The 11,392-nt window shown below is 44.5% G+C and overlaps 1 long non-coding RNA gene across 2 annotated transcripts; it reads right to left on the reverse strand.

The window, feature by feature from the left end:
* Positions 1-5,121: 5,121 nt before the first annotated feature.
* Positions 5,122-11,297, reverse strand: LOC121454545. 2 transcript variants are annotated; one of them, XR_005975266.1, is made up of 3 exons: positions 11,170-11,297; positions 6,949-7,017; positions 5,122-6,169 (listed from the first exon to the last, which is right to left on the reverse strand). It is a non-coding gene; the product is annotated as an uncharacterized LOC121454545 (long non-coding RNA). The 2 variants fall into 2 exon arrangements; XR_005975265.1 differs by having other exon boundaries at positions 10,948-11,297.
* Between the last annotated feature and the right edge of the window lie 95 nt (positions 11,298-11,392).

Below are 11,392 nucleotides of genomic sequence, written 5' to 3' on the forward strand. Positions count from 1 at the left end.
AAATGTTCTTGTAAAATATTTAGAAGTTTACACAGCAAAATGTCCCTTACCCCCACCCCCCATATTCCCAGCAGCAACCGCTGTCGACGACTCACTGAGCATCCTCAGTGTTCTGTTTAAACCTTCACTTACTCGTGTACATACACACTTTTTTTTTCTAGAAAGGAGATTATGTTCAACATATTTCTATATGACTGTGGTTTGTTCTGCTTGAATATTATATATCTGGGGGGATATTTCCTGGGGTTCACCTCATTCTGTCTCATTTAACATCAGTGCAGCATGGCTTTCTAAGGGGCAGCCTTCTGTGCACCCAGTTAAGGCGTGGCTACCTGGAGCCCAGAAAGAAAAACGAACAAGGTGTGCGCGCTCGCTGGACGATCCCCGCCCGACAGAGGAAGTTGGGCTTCCCATTTTTGTCGCGTGAGTTTTCCCATTATAACAATTAAAAATATAATTGTTATCCTTAAGCTGGCCTGGTTATTTCCCATATCGAGCTAATTCACAACATTCCATGCTCCAAACAAAGGCATATCCCGGGAGACCATCTAGAACATTCCAAACTATGACTGTCATATACCATGCGTATACCACCCATCTCTGATGCTGGGGCTTTCTTGACTATTCTGACTCTGATTATAGCCTTCTTTTCTGGGGTCCCGCTAGAAGCCTATGGACACTTTGGCACCCATCCCCAGTCTTCCTTGGCCCAGTCACAGCCAGACCCTCGCCGGGGAAATCAGAGATCCCAGCTGTGACCTTGACTTGTCCCTGCCATCATCTACTCTTTGGGTTGCAATGATCTTCCAGAGAAGATTCTGCAGCCCCACTTGGCTCTCTTTCCCATCTCACCTCTCTGGGCAGTGCCAGTCATGAATTCTCCTTTGAACTACCTTTAGGATCCTATGGAGAATTTAAGTAACCAACACAAATATTTTCCCTCCTCTTTTCCTTTTGTGTGTTTATGAGGGCACACTCATGTATGGAGGTCTCTGTGTGATTTTCTTTGGGGCCTGCCGGCTGTGGGACCTGGTGGGAGGACAGAAACCCTGACAAGCAGGCCCTCATGTTACATTTGCATTTTGCTAATACAAATTATAATATATGAAGTGCTATCCGCTGTGTTTTAGTTACATGGAAATTTACTCACACACAAACACACACACACTACACACACATACAGTACATACATATACAGCACACACACACCACACACATATGGTATACACATATGCAACACACATATACAGTACACACATATACAACAACACAATACACATACATACAGTACACACATATACAATGCAAACAATACACACACATACAGTACACAGACATACAGCACACAGAGTACCCCCCCGACCCCTTACTTCTGCATAGTTTGGACACTCACATAATTCTCATGCTTCTTCCATTTTTAGAGCAGGTTTTTTTTTTCTGTACAGAAACTGAAACTGTTGTCACTGAAATTAATGTAACATCAGAAAGCAAACACAGTGGTCTTGTATGGGAACAGGACCTTCTTCTTTCTTTGTAAATACAATATCCGGGTGTGGTAGTGTTTGCTTGTAATCTTAGCATTTGAGAGACTGAGGCAGGAGGAACCTGAGCTGGAGGTCAGCCTGGGCTCCACAGTGAGAGCCTGTTTCAAGAGAGCAACAAAGCAGCAGTAGCCATCCTTGCTCAAACCCACAAGTGGGGGTCCATCATCCACTACAACACAGGTTTAAAATTCTCTCTCTCAAAGGGAGGTTATGGGAATGATTTCCAGGTATGACAACATAAAATATTTCACGATCCTCTGACAAAAGCACAGTATGGTTTTAGAATCCCGTAATGCATACCTTCCATAAATTCTCTCATGTGGGAAGCAGCCTGGCAAAGTGGAATGGGGACTCTGGAACCAGACAGCCTGTGTTCTTATCCTTAGTATTTTGGCTAGCTGTGCCAACTTGGATGAATCGCTTGACTGCTTTTTGCCCTAATTACCTCATCTGTTAGATGGGATAAGACCACCTACTTCAGTTGTTATACAGTTAGAATGAGTTAGTGTTTGTAAAGCACTTAGCCAGTACCTGGAAGACAGTAAGCACTGTATAACTGTTGTTAAATAAATAAAGCCCTACAATGGGTGAGGCATTTAGAAGTACCAATAGATCCAGGAAAATACTGAACTGCTGCTATCTGCTGAACGCTTACTTGTGTTTGGTAGCCACTAGTCAACTGGAGAATCGGCACCAACTCTTGTAAAAACTCTGAGAGTACAACAATACTCATTTATTTTTATAGTTTCTTGACTAGCTACTATATATCAGAAGTCATCTAAATGGTAGGATGAAGTATCTTGGGATATATTTATTTTTCTTTATTGATTTGTGTGTGTACGTGCACACACACTCATGCATCCCCATGCCACAGCATGGATGTGGAGAAAGAGGACAGCTTATGGGAATCCGCGTTCTCCTTCCACCCATGTGGATCTTGGGGCTTGGCCTTAGGTGGTCAGGCTTGGTGAGGTCTTTACTTGCTGAGCCATTTTCTTTCCTAGGATTCATATTTTTAAAAATCATCACTTTGTTATCAAGGGCTTTGCTGTTTGGTTTTGAACAGGGTCTCACTATGTAGACCAGGCTGGCCTTGAACTCACAGAGATCCGCTGCTCTGCCTCCCGAGAGTGCTGGGATTAAAGGCGTGCGCCATCAGGACCAGCCAGCAAGGGCTTTTAATATTTCCAAACCAGCCTCAAACCACAGCACAGCTGTTCACTTTACTGAGAGATACCTTCTGGGTTCGAAAGTATTATATGTTTGACAGGACCACTCCACTTTTTCCTCTTTTCTACCCAATTTTCATTGCTAGGCTCTTTATTGATTTGTATCCTTTTAAAATCCTTTTCAAATCTGTTAGTTTTCAACAAACGTATGATTTGAGAGTTTATAAAAACGATGCCATTATTTATTATGTTGTCTGTTAAAGTAGCTTTGCACTGCACAATGTCTGGCTGCCCACCTGTCTTTGCAGACTTGTTACATTTCCCTGGGGTCGACTCTTAGAGGAGAAATGGCACGCACACTTTAACCTGACTGATTTGCTGAGAGATGCTTTCTTAGAGTCTATGAAATAGCACTGACTCCAACTGCAATGGCAATGCTGTTTCTCCCCAGTGCTAATCAATAATTTAATTTTAGCAGCCTGGTGGGTAAACACTGATAAATTGATATGACTCCAATTTAACAATGAGGATGATTTGGGGATGTTTGTTGGCTGTTTTTATTTGTGATCAATTGTCTGTTTTGGAGTGGGGGGATCTGGAGAGATTGCTCAGTAGTTAGGAGTACTTACTCCTCTTGCAGAGGACCTAGGCTTGGTTCTCAGCACCCACATCATGATTTACAACTGTCTGTAACTCCAGGGGATCCAACACCCTGTCCTTGTTTTCAAGGGCACTGCACACAGATGGTATGCACACTTACATACAGGCAAAACACTCATGCACGTGAAAAAAGGGAAAAAATATTGTTTTCAGTAAGGAACAGTATTCAGTTATCCTGAAAATCAAATAATGATGAGAGTGAAACCCTGCTCGTTTTCCTAAGTGTTCAGTTATGCACTAAACAGAAACAGTTCTTGAAAGTGCTTTTTCGCGGCACCTTCTTTGGCTCCTCTACCCAGGCCTGTGGTTAATCCACAGCTCTGAGAGACTAGCACAGCCTTTCCATGAGGGAAGGAGAACCAAAAGGACAAGAAGCAGGATGGAAGTCTTTGGGTGATCACATCCACACCTCCCCCACCTCCCCGCGAAACTCCTATATTCTTTTCATGTTGTGCTTGATCAATGAAGAAGGTTCTTGGGACTAGGAACAAGGAATGTGGGAGGGTTATGAAGAGCTCTTTCTGTAAGAGACGGTCTAGGGATCGGGCACACAGCGATATGAACAAGACTAATATACTGCCTAGTGTCTTAAAATGGTCAAGATCGTAAATAGTACGCTACATGCTTTTTTTTAACCACAGTAAACGAGCTAATTTTAATTTTCTATTGCAGCTTGTCTTTAATCAATCAACAAACATTTATGCTCTAATTATGGACCAAATACTTTTCTGTCATGGAAAGTGCAAAGAGTTAGGTCTGATGGCTTTGAGTCTCAAGAAACTAGCAATTGCATAAGGGAGGTAGTTAAGGACGCATGACAATTAGCTAACAACCCCAGGCAATGCAAAGACACCAGATGAGAAAAGACAGAGTCTCCTGCCTTCAGAGCAGTTATTTGTGCTACAATGATAGAAATGCTTGTTAGATATCCTAAATGGCTTTTAAATCAAATTAAAAATTATTCATTAATTTCTTTTTATGTGTTTTGTCTGAATGCATTTCTGTGTGCCCAGTGCCCACAGAGTCCAGAAGAAAGCATTGGATCCCCTGGGACTGGATTACAGACGGTTGTTCCCTGCCACATGGTGCTGGGAACCAGGGTTGTCAGGAAGAATAGTCAGTGCATAACCACTGAGACTTCTCTCCAATCTTTGAAAGCATTTTCATATTCTCTCTCTCTCCCTCCCCCTTCCTCCATTCCTCCCTTCCTCCCTCCCTCCCTCTTTCTTTCTTTCTTTCTTTCTTTCTTTAAAAAATTTTTTTTTTTTTTTGAGACAGGGTTTCACTGTGTTGTGTAACCCTGGCTGTTGTGGAAGTCACTTTGTAGACCAGGCTGGCCTCAAACTCACAGAAATGCTCCTGCCTCTTCCTCTCAAGTGCTGATATTAAAGGCGTGCGCCACCATCGCCTGGCTTCGTGTGCATTTTCTAAGTTGGCCCTCCTAATAAATCTAGAGGCATCTCTACTTGAGAGCGGAGGAAACAGAGGCTCGGAGATTGTAATTCACTCAGTTCACCAGGCAGAGTCTGGCCCAGACTTAGTGTCTGCTGCCACTAACTCCTCGGAAGGTTTGTTTAAGTTGGAATTGAAGACTTGCTGCCAAAAATCTTTTCAGGGTCAGGGCAGAACCCAAATATGCTAAGAATACTTTGGTTATGTATTTGCTAAAATTAGGATTATTCCCTCCCTATGCGTTCTAGACAACAAGATTGAGACTTACATTTAGTACAAAAGTCACAGATGTTTTTTTTCGCTTTTATTGGTGAGAGAAATTCAAGTCATAGTAATAGGATGGGGCTAGCATACAAGACTATCTCAGGGGCTGTTTCTGCACACTTTCAGTCAACTCCAGCTTCAGCAAAGTTCCTCCCCCACCTGAGGAGCATCTTTCCTTAAAGTCACAATACCTGTGTTCCGCCAGTGATTGCCCTGATCTGTCCGACATGTGCCAGAAATGGGCATTGCCACAGCAGAATGAAATCAGTGAGGAAGAACGTAGAAGCCATCATCAGGATTATGACCATATGATTTACACCACTTAAAAACAAAACCCCATCCTGCTTCAGAAGGACTTCTAGCTAGAAAGTTCAGAAGCATTTACTTTGTTCATACATACCGCTATCTGGTTACCTAAGGTCAAGCCATTGTTTACCTTTGTCAGACAGAACCTGGGCAAGACACCTGAAACCTGTTTTTCACCAATCACTCGGTCTTCCCGTACTAAGCAACAGAAAATACTAAATTATTTCTATAAAATCACATACTCAATAAGGAAAATAAAAATTTAAAAGAACATGTACGGATAAAGTAAAACTAAAAACAAAAATCGCAATTGGTGGTTGCCCCCTCAATATTTTCCAAAAAAGGGCAGTGCTGCCCTCTACTGTTGAAATGTTAGAAATACGTCTCTGCAGGCTTTGAGCAAGCCCTGTCTTAAAACACTGCTTTAGGAGTTAACAGACACCGTGTTCCTCGCAAAGACATTGAATGTGCTCTTTGTTTATCTTTTCATTCACATACACCTTGCACCAAAACACAGAATTTGAGGTCATGACCAAAGAAATGGAGGAGGAAAGGACGCCACAATTCAGAGACAAAATGTAAGGGACTGGAGCTGGAGAGCGCTCGGCTGTCAGGCCCTTTCCTGATCTTCAGGAGAACTCTTTTCCAGCCTGGCCTATAACCCGCTCCAAAGACTCCAACCAGGCTGCCTGGAACTCCAGCTCCAAGGTGTCTGATGCCCTCTTCTGGCCTCTTTGAGCATATGCACGCGCACAGCATACATTCACGAAAACACTGTAAATAAAAAGAAATCTTCAAAAGAGCAGGCATTACATTAGCCATACGTCACTGTGTCTACAGACACATCTAGGTAGAAACAGGATACTGTGAGGCGAGTATTCTGATTTTAAGGCCTATGGCTTCCCCATTCTTCTCTCAGTTTGAAGTGATTTTCTTTTTTTCTTTTCTTTCTTTCCTTTCCTTTTTTTTTTTTTTTTTTTTTTTTTTGCTAAGGCAATATACTTTGTGACTTTTGTTGTTGTTTTAAGTCAGTGGTTCTCAACATGTGGGGCAAGACCCCTTTGAAGCTGCACATCAGGTGTTTATATTACAATCCATAACAGTAGCAAAATTACAGTTATGAAGTAGCAACGAAAATAATTTTATGGTTGAGGGTCACCACAACATGAGGTAACCTCCAACAACATTAAAAGTATTAAAAGGTATTAAAAGGTTGTAGTATTAAGAAAGTTGAGAACCTCTGTCTTAAGTGGAAATGAAGGTTTCCCCAGATGTTGAGAGAATTATGGGATAGTTTCTAAAAAATTTTTTCTCTTGAAGAGAAAGATATAAAAGACTATTATTAATATACTTATGTTTTAATTCATTTTGAATATATTATCTCGTTTCTTTTTAATTTTGTTAGCAATCACTGATCTTTACGAAAACTTCTTAGACTCAGTAGCTAAGGCTCACCTCAAACTCTCCTTCAGCCTTGTAAGTGCTGGGTTAATAGGTGCGAATCACCACCCATGGCCTCTTTTCCATTTAAAAAAATACCTCAGAGTACATACCTGCAAGAAGCCAGATCAAGCCAGATCAGGCAGACTTCAAAGAGAGCTCAACCAGTACCTTCCAGCCGCCTAGGGATGAAAGTGCAATCTCTATGACAATAATAATAACTCTACCACTATGCCGCGCGCATTTCTATCTGCTACAATGTAACAGACAAGAATAGTAACACTCAGACAATATTAAGTCACTCACTGTCTCAACTAGTAAGAGGCAAAGCTGGGATCTCATTCTGAGTCCAAGCTTAGCTATAATTTTCACCTGAGCTGCTCATCATTCAATAAAAAGCCTAAATAACTCTCAAAGCAACGAGTCTGTGATATTAGTGATGACAACGAATCTTTTAACCCTAGGCAAGCCCTGCTAACATCTGCTGAGTTCCTGGGAAATACAGTTCAAAGAGTTTTCATGCCAAACTTTTCAGTTGCATTAAATAAGTTAATTTTCCCAGCACCCCCACCTTCACTCTGTGGTAGAACTATTATTATCTTCATATTGCAGGTGAGGAACATGAGCCACTCAGAGGAAATCCACTTCTAGAGGTCAGGCTTTTAACCATTGTACTATGATACTTAAGTACAAAAAATTATACAGTGCAACAATTTCTAAATGGCTCCGTGGGAGTAATTACAGCCGGCAGTGATGATAGCACTCCCGGCACTCAGGCCTGTTGGTGTCTTCAGAACACAAAGGTCTTTGCAGCCTTAAATAAAACCGGTGCACGTGAGTATCCAGTTCAGGAACTAAGTATAGATCCCGTCTGTTCCAGGCCTCACTGGACATGTCCTTCTGGGGGATAAGACACAGTAAGGCGTATCCTGGCTTGGTACAAACCCTGAGGTGGCTGGGGATGGGGTGGGGTTATGCTGGAAGAAGGAAGAGACTCTGGGGATAAGCACAGAGTTAAGCTTTCCCAAGGATTTCCCAGGCACATGACCTAGTTAGTCTGGGAGAAGCTAAAAACTGGCTGCTCTCTTTAGCAAGAGAGTTGCTATCCCAGGACACAACCCCTTAGCAGGCTTGGTGTTTATTGAACCCACCATTTGGCCACACAGGGACTCTTGAAGGTGTCTTCTCTAACATCTTTGGTTTTGAAAGAAAATGTGTTCAGCACAAACTCAACATGTAAATGATATCCTGTCCCTCGCGACAGCGTACATACACCCAAATATAACCACCCCAAAGCCTTTTGTGCTCCAGTGCAAAGGGCGCTAAACCTCTCTCCCCCGGCATGTTCCTAAGTTTAGACACCCTGGGTGCTCCGGGTGAAGACTGAGGAAAACGAGCAGGGGTGGATTAGTTTAAAGGTCCGGGCAGTTGCCGCTGATGTTCTGCCGCTTGTGTTCTGGGACAGTATTGTTGGTCCTAGAGGCTTCAGATTTCCAGAAGAATATATTCTAAAGGAATTCATTCTCGATATAGCTGTTGCTGTGTGGCTTCCCATTTCCTCTTTTACAGTTTTTTTTTTCCTTTAAGAAAAGAGATTGGGGTCGGGGTGGGAGCCAGAAGGACTCCCTTGAACAGTTTTAGAAACTTGGCCAGGAGGCACTGGAACTCCCAGCCTCTCTCTTCTGACCTCAGCTCCCCTCTCCCTGCCACTCTGCTGGCTGTCTTACTTGAATGCCTGGCTCTTCTCTTCATAAGCCTTTTGCTTGAATTATTTCTTCAGCAAGGAGGCAGTGTTGAGTCAATTCTAAGTCAAAGTGTTAAAATTAGCAATGACCGGGAAGGCATTTTGTTTATTTCAAGTTTGGTATTTTATTTAGGGGGTTGCTTACAAGACTCAAGACAGAAGAGAAGACTGAACACAATCTCTAAGGCTCACATGACTGAGGGATTAAAAAAAAAAAAGAACATTTGAATCCTACGGAGCACAGGCTTCCTCATCTTCCCAACCCCCTGGTTCAGGTGTAATGGGACAGGAAATAAAAACACTATCTGTCTTAGTTAGGGCTACTATTGCTATGATGAAACACCATTACCAAAATCAAATAGGGAAGGAGAGGGTTTCCTTGGCTTATACGTCTATATCGTCCATCACTGAAGTAAATCACGACAGGAACTCAGGCAGGGAGGAACCTGGAGGCAGGAGTTGATGCAGAGGCCATGGAAGGAAGTTGCTTACTGGCTTGCTCACTTACCCAGTACCCAGGACCACCAGCCCAGGGGTGGCCCCACCCACATGGGCTAGGCCCTCCCTCATCAATCTCTGATTAAGAAAATACCCTTCAGGCTTGCCTACAGCCTGCTCTTAAGGAGGCTTTTTCTTAACTGAGGTTCTCTCCTCTCAGATGACTTTAGCTTGTATTAAGCTGACATAAAACTATCCAGTTCACTATCACAGGTTTGACTGTGGAGTCCTTTGGGCCATCATCTCTGGGGAGATGACTCTGTTGGTAAACGTGCTTGCTGTGTAAGGAGGACCTGAGTTTGGATCCCCAGCCCCCATGAACAAGCCAAGTGTGATGCCATGCTTATAACTCCCATGCTGGGGAGTGGAGACAGGCAAGTCTCTGAGCTCATTGCCCATACAATCTAGCAGAATTTCTGAGTTCTGAGTTCAGTGAGAGACCCTGTCTCAGATAACAGGATGGAGAGCAACGGAGGAAGACAGCAGACATTCACCTCTGGCCCCCACACCTGTGCACACCTGTGCTTTGTGCCTAACAGAACACACACACACACACACACACACACACACACGTATTTACTTGATCTTAGCCACACTGACAGTGTTTGGGTAACCTAAGGCTGCTTTTCTCCCCGGGAATGACGCAGAGAGTGACCGTGACATCGTTGGCTACTGCTGTGGAGATCACACTAGTTCGGCCAGGTTGCAGAAACACCCCTTTCCACGGCTGCACTCAGACTGATCTTTGGAAGCCCTAAAAGCACCAGAAGGCTGTTGGACCTTTGGTGTTAGCTTGTGACGGTCAGAGGGAAACAGGGAAACGCTGTGGGAAGTCACCTTAAAAAAAGGGGGGGGGGAAGCCGGGCGATGGTGGCGCACGCCTTTAATCCCAGCACTCGGGAGGCAGAGGCAGGTGGATCTCTGTGAGTTCGAGACCAGCCTGGTCTATAGAGCTAGTTCCAGGACAGGCTCCAAAGCCACAGAGAAACCCTGCCTCGAAAAACAAAAACAAAAACAAAAACAAAAAAAAAAAGGGGGGGGGCGATGTTTTTAAAAAGCAAAAGACAAAATAAAGGTAGCAGGTGCTGCTGAGTTCCGAGGCTTATGTTCATCCTGACTGGAAGACTCGTGTGAAGATTCAACATGTACTCCTAAGGAAGCCACGATACTGTTTTCTCACGAAATAACAAGGAACTGGCTCCTTCCAGCATTTGTTGGATATTTAGTATGAGAAACGGAGGGAGGTTTGCCAGGTCCCAGGCAAAGCGGCGTATCATTGCCAGGGGGGTGCGGATGAGGTGTATTTAGAGAGCTAGTATTTAGAGAGCACTTACTGTATGCAACTAAACGCTTTATATGTATTAACACATAATCCCCACGACAACCCCGAGGAAAACACTATTATCTCCACTCTACAGAGCAGGAACAGGCCTGCCCAAGTTAGTAAGTGGCAGCCAGCTCCGAACCTAACTTCCCTGGCTCCAGAGCGAGGTTCTACTCAACAGGACATTTTCTAAAATTGTAATGTCGACCACCAAACCCCCGACGCATACGAAAGAGATTTCTAACCAGACGGAGGGTTAAGAAGAGGTTTTACGGAGGGCTTACAGATGTGAATCTTCAAGGTCAACAGGTGGAGAAAGAATCTGGACAGAAATAGTCTCAGGGGAAGGAGCGGCCTGACAAAAAGAAGCAGCAGTTTGGGTATCAGCCAGTCGATGACAGCACACGTGGGAGGAACGCTACAAAGGAGGCCTCGTCAGCTGCCTGACAGTCCTTGAGGACTAGCCCCCCCCCCCCCCCCCCCCCCCCCCCCCCCCCAGTTACCGGCGAGTAAAATTGCTCAAACTAGAAAGCGCTCATCCCTTACTCTCTGCAGGGTCTCCCCTGCCAGCGATCAGGGCAGACCGCGCTCCCAGGGTTCTTTCCGGGAAAACACTGTGTGGAGATGGTCAAGGTCACCCGCGCGCGGGTACAGCGTGTCCAGGTGGACCACTTGAGTTCTGCGCACAAATGCCGGGGACTTGGCTGTCAGTCCGGCCTGGACAGCTCGGGAACGTGCGCACTGCCAGGGCCTGGCGGGGACAACCACCTGCTCAGCGGGTACAGGAACAACTGTCCTCTGCAATTCCCACGGGCGGCCACCGCCCCAGGTCTCCAGGCCCCAAAAGGTCAAGGAGTACGTCCTCTGGGGACACCAGCCATCCGCAACATCCTCATCACCCTAAGGAATAAAAGCCTCAGCGATTGGAGCAGGCTATGCCAATCATCCTTGTTCCCGCCCACACCTCCACCGGTGTAAATCGCACTGGTTG

Source organism: Microtus oregoni, unplaced genomic scaffold, assembly GCF_018167655.1.
Source record: "Microtus oregoni isolate MIOR12 unplaced genomic scaffold, Mior012 000012F_ref0000307, whole genome shotgun sequence".
Classification (NCBI taxonomy): Eukaryota; Metazoa; Chordata; class Mammalia; order Rodentia; family Cricetidae; genus Microtus; species Microtus oregoni.